Source organism: Corvus kubaryi, unplaced genomic scaffold (assembly GCF_017639235.1).
Source record: "Corvus kubaryi isolate FWS band 111438036 unplaced genomic scaffold, C.kubaryi_AGA036_p1.0 133, whole genome shotgun sequence".
Lineage (NCBI taxonomy): Eukaryota > Metazoa > Chordata > Aves > Passeriformes > Corvidae > Corvus > Corvus kubaryi.
Genome location: NW_024580667.1, coordinates 10,842,975 through 10,856,877, shown reverse-complemented (window position 1 = coordinate 10,856,877; position 13,903 = coordinate 10,842,975). Strand labels below are relative to the sequence as shown.

The window sequence follows — 13,903 nt, the reverse complement described above, 5'->3', positions numbered from 1 at the left end:
TCCCTCCCCCACCACATTCAGGACAAAGAATAAATTTTCCTTGAAGGAAAGTGAAAGAGGTAAAAACAATTAATTTAACAAACACACAGATAAAGGATAATAATGCTAAACAATAAAACCTCTCGCTGTGGAGAGAAACCTTCAGAAAATTTCAGAGTTCTTCTGTAGATGTAGCCTCTCTCCCCCCTCCTTGGAGCTGGGTTGTGGTGGGCCCACCTCTAGGGCCAAGGCCTCAGTGGAAAGTCCTCCCAACATGTTCTGACGTTGAAACAGTCCAGCAGAGAAAAAAGGGAAAAAAAATGAAGTCCCAGGAAAACAAAAGTTCAACTCTCTGTCTCCCTCCAGAGAAAAAGGGCCGAAAGCTGGCTGGAAAGCAAGCAGGGTGCTTCCTCCGCTCTCCACCGCAGAAAGCAGAACGCACAGGAGTCTGTGTATCTGTGTCCCTCAAAACAAACTGTAAACTGCTTTGAAAGTTTTGCTGGGCTTTTCTTCTTTCCCCCCTCTCAGGCTCTGTTTAAAGGCACAAAAAAGGCAAAAAATTAATTTCTGGGCATAGAACAGTGATATGGGATACAACATCATAAAGTCTCCCCCAAGACAACCTGCTTAAAGAAATGCTGCCCTTTGATCTTTCTCCAGTTGCCTGACTCCCCCCAAAATATTTTTACCCCACTAGAAATAATGAAGCAACCTGACTTGCAATAGGAGAACAAAGTTATGGAAACCATGAAAGCAGCCTGTTTGCCAGAGTTACGAAGAAAAAATATAACTGGACCTGGATTTCAAGATGCTGAGGAGATACATATTGCTTTTGACTCCTCTGAAAAATCAATTGGCCTTCAGTCCTTGACACACTCGAAGAAAACATTTCCTTATTAGCTTTGTCTTGGTTTTCTCCACAGGTTTGGAACATAATGTTATTCTCTGCATGGTAGCTTGTACAGTAAGTGAATTGCAGTGCTGGGAAGAGGCCCTGAGAAATTCAGACACTACAAAACCAGTGTCCACCCACGCTTTTAACATTATCGCACAACACAAGCACAGAATATCTCAAATTAAGTTAGAAATCTCAAACCTTTTATCTCCTTCCCTTTTGACTAACAATGTAATGTGTTTTTCAGCTCTTTAAATTGCAGAAAGTGGTCTCACTAGAGTAGCAAACTTCTGGGGTAAAAATTTATGCACAATGACTAGTAACAGAGGAAAAAGAAACGCAGTTTTGTGAAAGCATTGTCTGCTGCAAAAGGTAGGTTGGCTAGGAAAGTTAAGGCCCTAATAGGTCACCCTTTCTTGCCTGAATAATATTTTAAACACATCACTGTTTGCAGTGTGATGAGTGCCTCAAAGAAGTCACAGCTGGCTCTCAGAGCTGCTTAGAAATGAAAGAAATTATTAATTCTGCTGTCATCTTGCCTTGTCTTTGTCCTCTCCACATTTTCTTCATCTCTCATTTGTGTCTTTTTGGTGAATCCGTAGAGGTATTATCTCAGAGATAAAGAACTGCCTTTTTGCCTGACTGGGCTCTCTAGTGATTGTGGAAGCAAGGTATTCCAAGACAGAAGTGGCTCAGCTCCTCCTGGTGAGGACTAGAAGCTGAAAACTGGTTAGCAGAACCCCTGACATTCAGATTAAGTGCTGCCAAAATTTTCTGTCTGGGAAGGACTTGGAATTGATTGCACCTGGGCCATTAATTTTATTTCACAAATAAAGTAGCTAGCTAATGTGAGGAGATAAAGGTTGGGTAAAAACAGGAAGAGAAGAGACCATTACTGTGCCCACCTGCTGCCAGTCAGCTGGGAGGCATCAACACTAAATACAGCTCCTGCAGCTCGTGAGCACATTGAGGGCAAAAGCAGAAGCACAGGAGGAAAATTTGGTGCCAAGGAAAAGCAACAGTCTTGAAACTATCTTTGGTGCCACCAATGGTTTGGCCCTCAGTCCTTAGAAGAGCAACAATAATTAGTGGACTTGTGTGGATGGATTTTAGAGAGTTGGAAATCCCAGAGAGAGCCATTTTCCAGGTGGAAAAACTCAGTCTGCATCACAAAATCAGGACTGAGTGTGTGTATTTCCGGATGAGTTCCAGTGGGGACTGCAGAGACATGGCTGCTTTACTCACTGTGGTGCTTTGTAGGAACACAGACCACCTGGAGCACCAGGTCTCCTCTTCCACTGCTTTACTCTTAGGGCCAGACATCACTCCTTTCCTTAACAGCTGCTCAGAAATCTCAAGCAATTCACATTTTCTTGTCTTCTTCTCTATTTACTTAGATCAAAATTTAGAAGACCAGATGCAACTTGGGCAAAAAAAAAAAATTAATGCACCATTACTTTATTTGAAACCCCTGCACCCAATGTTACACTTCCAATTAAATATTCTTAAAAAATACATAAGTGCTAGAAAAGGTAGCATGGGGTTATGTAAACAAAGCAGCTGGCCCAGAGGAAGATTTACCCTATTTGCTCCATTAAATTGAGCATGCAGTGAGAGAAATGACCACATCAGTGAATAAAAATCCCTCAGCAAAGGGAAAACACCAACAGATACAACATATAGCAACATCTTTACACCATGCACACTTCTGTCTGTAGTCACCTGGAATCAGATGGATTTTTGAACACTGTGACCCAGGTTATCACATCTCCAGTGTATGTCAGGGATATTACTGGTGCTTTAAATCTTGGGCTTTTTATGGCAATACTGTACAGAACCACATACCTGTCACCTGACAGTATAAGAACACACAGAGTTAAGGATAATAAGATCTTTTCTTAATGTTCTCTTCAGGTCCTAAAACTTTAGTGTTGTCTTTTTTTTTACTAAAATTAATATGTTACTTCTTTTGTAGTGTTCAAGTGCCTAGAACTACAGCTGTCCACAGCAGTCATCTGCAGCAGAAGAATAAGGGTTATTCAGCTTTAATGTGTGATTCAGCCATGAGAAATTGGGTGTCTTTAACCAAGCTTTTAAAATAAGCCATGTACATCACTGAAGAAAGATGGCAGTGTAGTGAGAACATATTGTCTGGCACAACCAGACCCTATTAGGTCTGGCTATAGCCTTCCAATGGTATTATGAGCAAGACAGCTAATCACTCAGTGCCTCTGTTCCTCAGCTATATAATAAAGGTGATAATTCTTTGCCAGGCTATTCCTTTTCTCTTGTCTCTTCGAGGCATAGACTGCACCGTGTAGGACCATCCTACAGGGTATTATTTTTATATCAGTAGTACCTTCAAATATGAAATGTAGGCTAAAGCATCTGGTTTGGTTGTTATTACTATAATAAAATAAAGGCTATTTTAGATTTAACAAGGGCTTCATCACAGAACACAGCTGCTAAGTGAGCCATCCATTTAGAATTACTTTTGGATTAAGACACATCGGGTTTTAAATAATTCCAACTTTTGAATGAACTGTGATGGCATTTTGTTAATGAAGGCTAAAATCTTCAAGTTTTCCCTTTGTAATGTTTCTTGCCTGGTTAGAGTGTTCTAGCATATGGACCCTGCTGTGTTAATTTTGGATATGCAAAGCATGGAGGGTGCTGGGGTTTTTTCTTGCCAAAAAGAGAAATTCCATTTCTAAGCACAGAAAGGAAATACAATGTTCAAAGCTATTGCTTTGAATTGCATGGCAGCACTTAGTCTCACTCATGTTTATCACCATTTGCCACCCCACTGTAGCTGGGGCTGTGGAGGGGATTTTTCCTCCACTGGTGGGCTGCAGGGGAGGGGGTGCGCTGAGAGAAGCTGTTCTGCAGTGTTAAAACATCCAAACAGGAAGTAAGGCAGAAGGTGGGGATGCACGAAAGTGTAAACTGAAGGCAATGAAGTGCAGCCTGTCCCACTGCAGGCAGCAGCAGCAGTGGGTGGTGAGAGGCACCAGCAGTAAGATGCAGGAAGGTGCAATGGCCTTGAGAGGGATGCTGCCATCACCACAGCACGAGGCACTGTGCAGGACAGAGAGCTTATGAAAACACTTTGACCTGCCTGTGTTACACAGGTAACATGTTTTGGAAGTGTCACGTTGCCTTCAGGCTTTCAGGGCCTTTTGGACATATTCACAACCAGTTCCACTGTGTGCTTCTCCCGGCTGCTTTTCTTTCACACTTTCCTGTTGCTCAATTCGATACAGTGACAGGGATCTGTGCCACAGGAAAGTGTGGCCTGATTGTATTTTCTGTTTGCCCATCATATTAAAGTCCTCTGTGGTCTGGGCTTCTTTGGGTCAGGCAGACTCATGACACATCATGCCAAAAGCAGTGGAGGAGATGGGAGAGGCTCTTACACCTCGAGTGGCCCTGGAGACATACATGAATACAGACAGGGTCTATGTGGTTCTTTCAGACAGAGGGATGGGCAGGATGGATATTCAGTTCCCAACTTTATTAACTAGCTTTTATTAAGCCAGAAAGGCTTTTTAGCTTTGTAAATCTTTTTACTTTGGCCTGGCTGTTTGTGTATTAACTTGGAAGATTCAACAAATTCAGTCTGCTTGTAAGGCTTGAATCACCATGCTGTCCTGGACCTTAACCTTTATTCCTGTAGCTGGTATATGAAGACCTTTCTGTTCTCCACAGGACCACAAGCATGATTTTTAAGGCAGCACATTACTTCTTTTTCTTTCCTGCTCCTGCAGCTGTTTTGTAGAAGACAAGATGCTTTGCAGCAAGCCACAGAGAGGCATATTTTCTTCCAAGATGTGGCTTTAACCTGCACAATCCAAGCAACAAATGCCATGTTTTACATAATTGCGGGGAAGTGGATGTAACTAATGATCAATACGAAGAGTTGAACCATTTTCCCCATTTGCAAATTATTAATAAAAGGCCTGGGGTTTAATGATTTGTCCCTCATTCCAAACTAATAAATCAGGGAAGAAACTGTAAATTAGTCACAGTGGATTCACTGAGAAGGCATGGGTGCTGATGGCTGGAAACTTCACAGACAGGGTGAGGCAAGTCCAAGAGCCTTCAGGAGGATCAAGTGAACAGCTGTGGCAGCGTGCTGCCAGGAGCTGGCCACTGGGGAAATGCCAGCCAGATGAATTTTAAATCCTGCCTGCAAGGCTGTCTTCCCGGGGCAATGGTGTGGCCTCACCACATGTCCAGTGTCAGAGAACCTGCCAGTGCTTTCTGGTAGGGAGTAGAGCAGAGAACAATCCCTGCTCTCCCAGTACTTGCTTGGGGACTTAATTATTGTGTTACCGTCAGACTACATTTGCATGTGCCTTCAGACCCAATTACCCTGGATTTCCTTGCTGCATGGGGTTTGATATGCCCAGTATGTTGGGGAACACCTGTCCCAGAGCCTTCCCATGGGATCTGCACACTCTTAAAGAAGCAGTCTGATTTTCCCTGGAAAGCTCACAATCCACAAGAGTATCTAAAATGTGTTCCTCTGCCTTCTCTCATTTAAAATGAAAGCAGCACTTTAACATAAACACTAAAATGTCCATTTGGTTTATATTTGCTCTAAAAATGCCTTACAGACCACTACTTACAGGGGGCTCTGGTGGGAAGCCATCTTCTGCCTCACTATCCATCTTCAGCCTCTCTTCAGGACCATTCAAGCCAGATAGAAATACCTAGGAACACACAAATCTTTACGTATGTGACTTTTCATCAAAATGGTAGCTTTCCTCTTTGGGTATGCCTCCTCCTCACCATACAGTAGATTTAGGGTTCATGATAGTTGTCAGGTTTGGAAGCCCCCAAGAATTGTATTTAGGGCTTTGAGATATCTCACGTGGCATGAGGCAGCTCTGGGCTGCCTGCTGGTACCTTGTTGCTCAGCCTCAGCTGAGTGTGGGCATTTGGAACTGGTGGGGACCACAAGGGCTGTGTAGCAGAGCTGAGGCTTTCAGTGCAGGAACCTTCCTGATTGATAAGTATTGTCATTTCTGTGCAAGTTCCCTTTAAGTGTCTCTTTAGCATTCCCCTGGATTTTAAAAGGTTTTAAGGTTATTCACATGACCAAGATCAAGCTGCTGGTACCATGTCTTTGCTGAATACAGCTGTGCAGTCCTGCAGATAAATACCTGACTCCTCCAGCTGGATAGGTTATCCCTCCATGTCTAATCTGTCACAAAAGATTTGTGTTTGAAAGCAAAATAACAGTTTTCTTACTTTATTTTTTATTACTGTAAATCTGTCAAAGGGAAGCAGCTGGAGCAGACCTCTACATCCTGAGGGGAAAGAAGGAAAAATATTGTTTTGATGGAAAACTCAGCTAAATCACTTAAATTAAGAATTACTGACACTGTGGCTGCTGGAGGTGCAAATAGAACACCTAACTGCTTGAAGCAAGAGTCTGGGAAGTCAGAGAAATTGTGCAAAGAAGAAGCTGTGCATAACAGCCCCTCTTCTCTGGTGCTTGTTAACCTAAGGTTTTCCTCAGCAAAACACCATGGGGTATTGTATGCTGAGGAAATGGTCAATTTACTGTTGAACCATCGGGCTGGAGTCTGAAGAAGCAGTGGACAGGATATAACTGAGAAAGAAGTCAAGGATGAAGTTTCAGATTGTGTTATCCAATGCTTGTGTGTGTGGCCTCCAGCCAGGAAACCTCAGCCTTATATAGCATCACCTGTTTCAGTGGCGAGCAAGAACTGCCTCGCTTGTCCAAGGACACCAGGAAGGCTCTGGCCTCCAGTATGTCCATGCCAGGTTGCAGAGGTGTCCCAAACCATCTGACATCACCTGTCTTTCCTGACCTACCAAGCTTCATTCAGAGATGAGCATGAAAGTGAAAGCACTGAACATCTCACAGCAATGTTCACACCAGAGGCTGAGCAAAGCCAGGACTGTGGTGTCTCTCCCCAGAGGTGCAGGGAGGGACAGGCTTTGCGGCAGCTGGCTGGACAGGGAGGTGAGGAGGAGCTGGGTCCTAGGATGCTGGGTCCTAGGATGACTGAGCTGCTGAGCTTTTGTTCACACCAGCTTCCTTAAGGTACATGGGATCTCTGATTTCCCAGTGCTTCAACGGATATCCCCTGGGAACCCTCCTTGGAGCTGCTGCATGCAATGGCTGAAGCACTCCAGTGTGGAATCAGCATGGTTTTGCTTCTGGGTTACACTGAGCCAGACAAAAGGAAAACTGGGATCCTGGTAAATGACATTAGCCAGATGTTTTCAGAAATTATTCTCCCGCCCAGATGCTGAGAAAGGCAGGGGCAAAGGGGCGTCCCCAAGCCACATCTACACTGCGCAGGAGGGCAGGGTGGCTTTGGGACACAGTGGGGCACTGTTGCTGTTTCTGCTGCTGCCAGGCAAGGCAGCTACACCAGGGAGCATGAGAGGCCTTGCTACAGCGGCAGGAGCTGCCCCACAGAAATGGGAGACCTGCCTGAGCTTAGGTCTCCTCACTGTATCCCCAGCTATTGCAAAGGCTGGAGGGAGTTACTTCTTTTTCCCAAGCAATTTCTTTCTAGTAACAGATATTACATCAATTCAGGACCTTTACTCCTGTCAAGAACTGCTTTACTGCATAAGCAGGCTCCTGGAAGACCACCAAAGTGTTTCTAATGAAAGACATGAAAGTCTGGACAAATTGGTGAAGATGGTACAAAATGATGCTGCAATCCACTGCAGAAGGCTCTTTCCCTACTGAGCAAAGATCAGTGTCCTGAGCTATAAGGGGAAACCACTGCAGCACTTTCCATCAAAGTCACAAGTTAGAGTTAAACATTCACCTTCCCCATGTAATTAAATAAAGTCATCAGCAAGGGCTTCAGCAGAGACAGCACCCTAACTTTAAAAACAAAAAGGTGGGTGCAAAATCCTTGTGTGTGAAATGGCAATATTGATTGCAGACTGGATGTGAGGGAGCACACAGGCAATATGACTGAACAAGTGTGTACATACCTCACTATTCATGATAATTAGAGTTTGAAGGTCAAAATGTGCCTTAGATGCAATTTGCTGCATTGATCTCAAAGCTCTTTAACACAAAGAATATTTCTACTTTACAGAAGCCTTTCCCTCCCTTCTGCATGTGCAGCCTGGTTGATAGTGAGAGCTCTGCACCTATATCCTGAGTGAACACAACCCACCCTTGAATGGCATCCCAAGCATGCCATCCATGTTGACCTAGGAAACGTGAGATTATTATAACCCCCTAAATGAGTTTGCAGTAATTACTCAAAGGCAATAAACTATTTTTTATGAACAGAACACAAGACATTAAACATTTCATTAATGACAGCTTCACATTTCTTTGAAGTCATTATGATTAGAGAGACATAATGTAATATTGTCCTGCATTATGAAATTGCTTAGACTTCAGTTTCTCCTTCACTGGTCACAAAATCAAATGTAGTATGTTTTTTTTTTTTCCCTTGTATAAATTCACCCTATCCGGTGTGGTGCCTCCAAGGTACACATTACATTTTTATTAGCTGGGCAGTGTGAGTCATGCTATTAATCGGTATCAGTAGCAACACATCACCAGATTGTCCTTTGCTGCACAGCCTATATTTAGAAAGGGAATGAGACTGCTGCTGGGTTATATAATGATGCAGCTATTTATAGATCTCCATTATACCTAGAGAGCACCATCCTGACATGTGAGCTGAGAGCAGCCAGGCTGACAGAGGTGTGATTATAGATTCATCATCTTCCCCACCTTTACCCCAGACACGTTTGCAATTTTGTTTACCTGCATTGTTTCTGTTTACTTCACTGTCAGAGACTGAAATATTATAGTTTTTGACTTAAACATTTTCTTGAAGGACTTTTAAAACTGTATTACAAAAGCTGCAGAGAGGACTACCACACCCTGAATGGGGCCCTGACTGAGGCCTTACACTGCTCGCTGATGAAGATAAGATAAAGTAACAAACTCAGGGCTGGGGACATTCACAAAGCACAAGCTTGACACCTCCAAGGTGAAGACCACAGCCCCAGGGCTATCAGCTGCCAGGCTCGAACAGACCCTCAAACCAAAGGGTGGAGGGAGGAGATGCTCTGGCTATCTTGGAAAAGCCTGTGGTGAGAGGAGCAGTGCTGCCCATCCTCCCCTGTGCAGAGGAGCCCAGCTGAGGGGTCCTCACCGGGGAGGGGAAGCTTATCCACAGCAGAAGGGGGTGACATGGCCCATCACAGGGGCCCCCCTCAAAGGGGTCCCCAGACCCTGCACCAGAGCACCAGAGATGGTGCAACAGACCCTCAGTGTTGCAAGGGACAGTGTCAAGCCAGCCCCTGCAAGGGAGACACGTGGGCGTTCCCACCTGGCCCACAGCGTGTATTAATCCATGGGATTCTGCACTCTTTGGCGTGTGGCAGCGTGGCCACGGCAGCGATGGGGGACCCTCACCACCAGCAGACCAGATGGAGGGGAGCAACGAGACGTCATTGGGACCCTTGGATGGGTGCTATGCTTCCACCTAACCCCTGTCACCTCTCCCTGTTCTCCCACCCTCCCCACGCACAGTTTCTTTCTTTCTTTCTTTCTTTCTTTCTTTCTTTCTTTCTTTCTTTCTTTCTTTCTTTCTTTCTTTCTTTCTTTCTTTCTTTCTTTCTTTCTTTCTTTCTCTTTCTCTTTCTTTCTTTCTTTTTCTTTCTTTCTTTCTTTTTCTTTCTTTCTTTCTTTTTCTTTCTTTCTTTCTTCCTTTCTTTCTTTTTCTTTCTTTCTTTCTTCCTTTCTTTCTTCCTTTCTTTCTTCCTTTCTTTCTTTTCTTTCTTTTCTTTCTCTTTTTTTTTCTTTTTCTTTCTTTCTTTTTCTTTTTCTTTCTTTCTTTCTTTTCTTTCTTTTCTTTCTTTTCTTTTTCTTTCTTTCTTTTTCTTTCTCTTTCTCTCTTTCTTTCTTTCTTTCTTTCTCTTTTCTCTTTGCCTCTTTTACTATTAAATAAAATACATCAATTTTTTGGCATCAACATCTAACCTCGTTTGGTTTTAATCTCGTTTCTGGGAATATTTACACCCTTCTAAGTTCTTTCCAGTTTATGCACAGAGACTTAGCTTGCTTTTCTGAGTTTAAACTGGATCATAACATTCACCTGCAGTAAAAATACATGTAAAATCTCTGTTCAGGCAAAAAAACCTCACAAAATTTTAGAACCTGTTATTACTTGTGGAAAGGTAAAACAGAGAGTCACAATACAAAAAAAACCCCCCAAATTTTCATTTACCTTCCTTTTTGATTGCACGGATGTAGTCAAATGGAGCTGCCTTAAAAATACACCCATATTTCTAGTAGCATTGCACTAAAATTTTCAGATTCTGAGTTTTTTCCACTTTTTCTCTTTTCTTTTATACTGATTTCTAATGGCTATGAGTAGAAAAAACAATGAAGAACATTACTTTTTATTGGGCCTGAACAAACATAAGGATGGGGGAGTTAAGCATTTGTGTTGCAGGTAGAAATGTGGTTTTTGCTGTATCTAGCATGTCTTACAAAAAAACACTGGTTCAGTCCTGCACAGCAGTTAGTTCACATGAAATATATTTTCAGACAAGTAGTTGCAAAGCAGAAATTAAAAATTTAAGGTGAGTTACTATTACAGCTGGAGAAGGGGGTCAGCGGCTCTGACCCAGGAAGAGGTGGCCGGTCCGGGGAGATGGTCCCGAAAGGAATCGCCTTCCCGAGATCTGGTGTCTTCCCTCAGCTGCTGGCAGGAGGGCCCACGCAGAAGATGTCAGCTCTTTAGTGATTATCAGCTTATGACTCCAGCTCAGCTCTGCAGGGCAGCCTCCAAGCCAGACCAGAGGCTCGTGTGGCTGGTTCCGCACGAAGGGAGCTTTATTGTGGGTCCCCTCCGGCGAAGGGGTGAGCCAGGGACGAGAACCCTCTCTCCCACAGGGGCCCATTGGGCTTGCTTTTATAGGGATACAGGAGATCAATAAAGGCCAATGGGTTACCGAGGATCTGGGATGGGTACAGACCAATGGGTTACAATGAAATCTGCATAGTGTCTCCTAAAGGATTGTGGGTTTGTCTTTTCTCGCCCTGACCAAAGAAGTGGTTGCCTTTCCAGGGAGTCCTGCTGGGCGATTGTAAAATCTCTTATCTCAGCAGAGATCCCTCCAGGGCAAGGGCTGGGCATACCCCACAAGTTACAAAGAAGGCTCAAGGCATGGTCTCCATGTTTGCACACCTGAGGTATTTCAGACCTTGGATGTTCATTTGTAAATTCTCTAGAACTGTAATTTTACTTGTAGAATAGTAAATAAACCAGATTCCTGCCCTGGTCTCTTGGTCCCCAGAGCACCCCAAACAGAAGGCTCAGCCCTGGCTGGAACTACTGAGGCAATTATCTCACTGCTGCATTTAGCTCGCACCAAGGCCTGGTGTTGTCCCACAGTAGGCTCTGGCTGTGGGATAGCATAAGGCTTGGAGCTGGTAAAAAACTGGGAGGCGTGTCAGGTGCACCCCAAAGTTGTGCTGACATCCAGAGGGACCTGAACAGGCAGGAGTAATGGGCTGTCAGGAACCTCATAAAGTTTAACCAAGGAAAGTGTCAAGTCCTGCCTCTGGGGAGGAACAACCCCAGGCACCAGCATGAGCCAGGGGCTGTCTTGTTCAGAAGCATCTTTGCAGAGAAGGATGAGAGGGTCCTGGTGGACACCAGCTTTGACAGGAGCCAGCAAAGTCCCTACCTGCAAAAAAGGCCAACAGTGCCCTGGGCTGCATTAGGAAAAGTGTCACCAGCAGGTCCAGAAAAGTGACTCAGCCCTGGTGAGACACACCTGGACTGATGGGGGTTGAGTTGAACTTGACCACCTCTAGAAGTGTTCTCCCACCTCAGCCTGCCTGCAGGCCTGGGAAGGCTGCTCCTCAGCTGCAGAATCACTGCCTTGATCTTTAAGGTCCCTTCCAGCACTAGCCTTTCTATGACTCTATACCTGTTGAACAGGATGATGTCAGCATGGGACAGTGGGTGCCAGGCACTGCTTGCTGGAGGAATCCATTGGAGTCATCTGAGTGGATCTTCTGTGGATCCTTTATGCAGTGAACAGACAGGGTCAGGTATGTCAGAATGGATCTGTGGGACTTGGAGTGACAAGAGTAGAGTTACCAAAGGTAGTCTGGTTTTCAGCTGCTGTCAAATGCCTGCCTCCAAAAGGGATGCAACACATACTCTGGAGTTGTGCAGCTTCCTGTCACAAAAGCAGCCAGGTGCTTGTCCTGCTGTGTAATAAATCACCAGTTAAAGCTCTCCACCAGGTTGTGGGAGATTTGGATCTGTCCCTTCCTCTGCTCCCAGGAATTTATAGCCTTGGGGCATGACTGAGAGCTGCTCAGAGTCCTGCTGGTTGAAGCCCAATTGCACACAAATACTCAAGAGAGACCAGCGACAAGCTGTTGCAGTGGCTAAAAGTAATCAGCTCCTACATGGAGAAGTCAAATGCATTTTCTTCCAGCTTCCTGATTTCCCGTGCTTTTGTTTCTCCCCAGCCCATGGAGGTTCATGCACCAGAGTGGAGCACAGGGAACCCCAGAACAGTAAGGCCAGGTGTCTTTGTGCTGTTGATTGTAGCTGTGCTGGGCAGGGTATAAAGTCCAGGTGCTGCTTTTTAGCTGCTGTGAGCAGACTGGGTTACCTGATGCCAGGAGTGGGGACAAGGCAAGAAGTGAATATACCAAGGTCTTCATCTGGCAGTGAATGTGCTGATGTCTATAAGACAAGAATTTTTCTCTGTCTTCTTTTCTCTTTTTGATCTTTCCTTTCTTTTCTTATCTCCTCCTCTTCTCTCATCAGGGTGTTAAATGTGTCTCTTTCAACTATTCAGATACCCAATGTTCACAGAGCTGGCAAAAGTAGGATACCCTTGGAAGCTCTGTCAAAGCTGATTGAAACCAGGTACTGACTCAACAGTTTTCAGACAAATACAGTCACAGTGCAATCACATAAACATCAAGAAAACAGGATTAAAAATATTTCCTTGTAGTATCAAAATATTTTATGCAGCTATAGTACTAGTTACCTATACTATAGTACTATTGCCTTGTACCTATGCCTAGAGGTTGTTTTTGCTAGATTTGCAACAGTCCATGTCATCACATTGTCTCATCACATTGTGTCATCACAGGCCACAGTTTAGAGCAAGCACAATAGCTCCAGCTTACCTCATCATGTGCTGTTTAAAGTGATTAAAATACTAACCACCAGGCATCAACCTCTTCATTGCAATTAAAAGCAGCTTGTTTCTGCAAATTGAGATAGGTAGTGATACAAAAACCTGATGAAATGGCGCACATTTCATTCCTGGCCAGGGTTGCATTTCTCTCAGGCCCCAGGATTTATTAAATTCCCTCATCCCTTTTAGCCTGTACATGCAATGCATGCATAAGCATCACAAGAGAATTACAATATAAAGGGGGCACTGTCAATCTGATGGCCATTAAAATATGGTCACTGACCAAATCCCTTAATATACTGAGTTACTGCTGTTGGCTTTAAATACACTTTGGAGAGGATTAACTGCAAAGCATGTTAAACCAAGGGCATCTCTCTCATCCTCAGCTGCCACAAATGGGATGTAAGTTTTGCATACAGAAGAAAGGAGAAGGATTTTGACAGCTGGAGATGCTTATCTTTCCATACCACAGGGAAGGCTGGACAAGATGCTGCCTGCCACCTTTCCAAGCTGACATTATCTACATATCAGCGAAGGTGCTGAATGTCAGTCTGTGATAACTGGGGAGCACCTGCTCCATATGCAGAGGAGCTTGCCACCACACAACAGCAGCAGATAATGTTGTTTGAAGTGGGGCAGGGGAGGCAAGGCACAAAGCATACATTCAGAATAGGCACCATCCTCACAAATTAATTTGAGGACTGTTTATTAAAACATGCAATAACATTGCAAATGCCTATGTTAGCTGGCAATCATAATCCATCATATTTAATTAATCCATTGATATTTAACTTACTCTGAACCTCTTGTTAATATATGGAG

At 44.1% G+C, this 13,903-nt stretch overlaps 1 long non-coding RNA gene across 1 annotated transcript; it reads right to left on the bottom strand.

Annotated features, from left to right (window-relative positions):
* Positions 1-316: 316 nt before the first annotated feature.
* On the bottom strand, positions 317-13,655 carry LOC121668442. Its single transcript, XR_006017378.1, has 4 exons — positions 11,846-13,655; positions 5,506-5,589; positions 2,597-2,726; positions 317-510 (listed from the first exon to the last, which is right to left on the bottom strand). It is a non-coding gene; the product is annotated as an uncharacterized LOC121668442 (long non-coding RNA).
* Between the last annotated feature and the right edge of the window lie 248 nt (positions 13,656-13,903).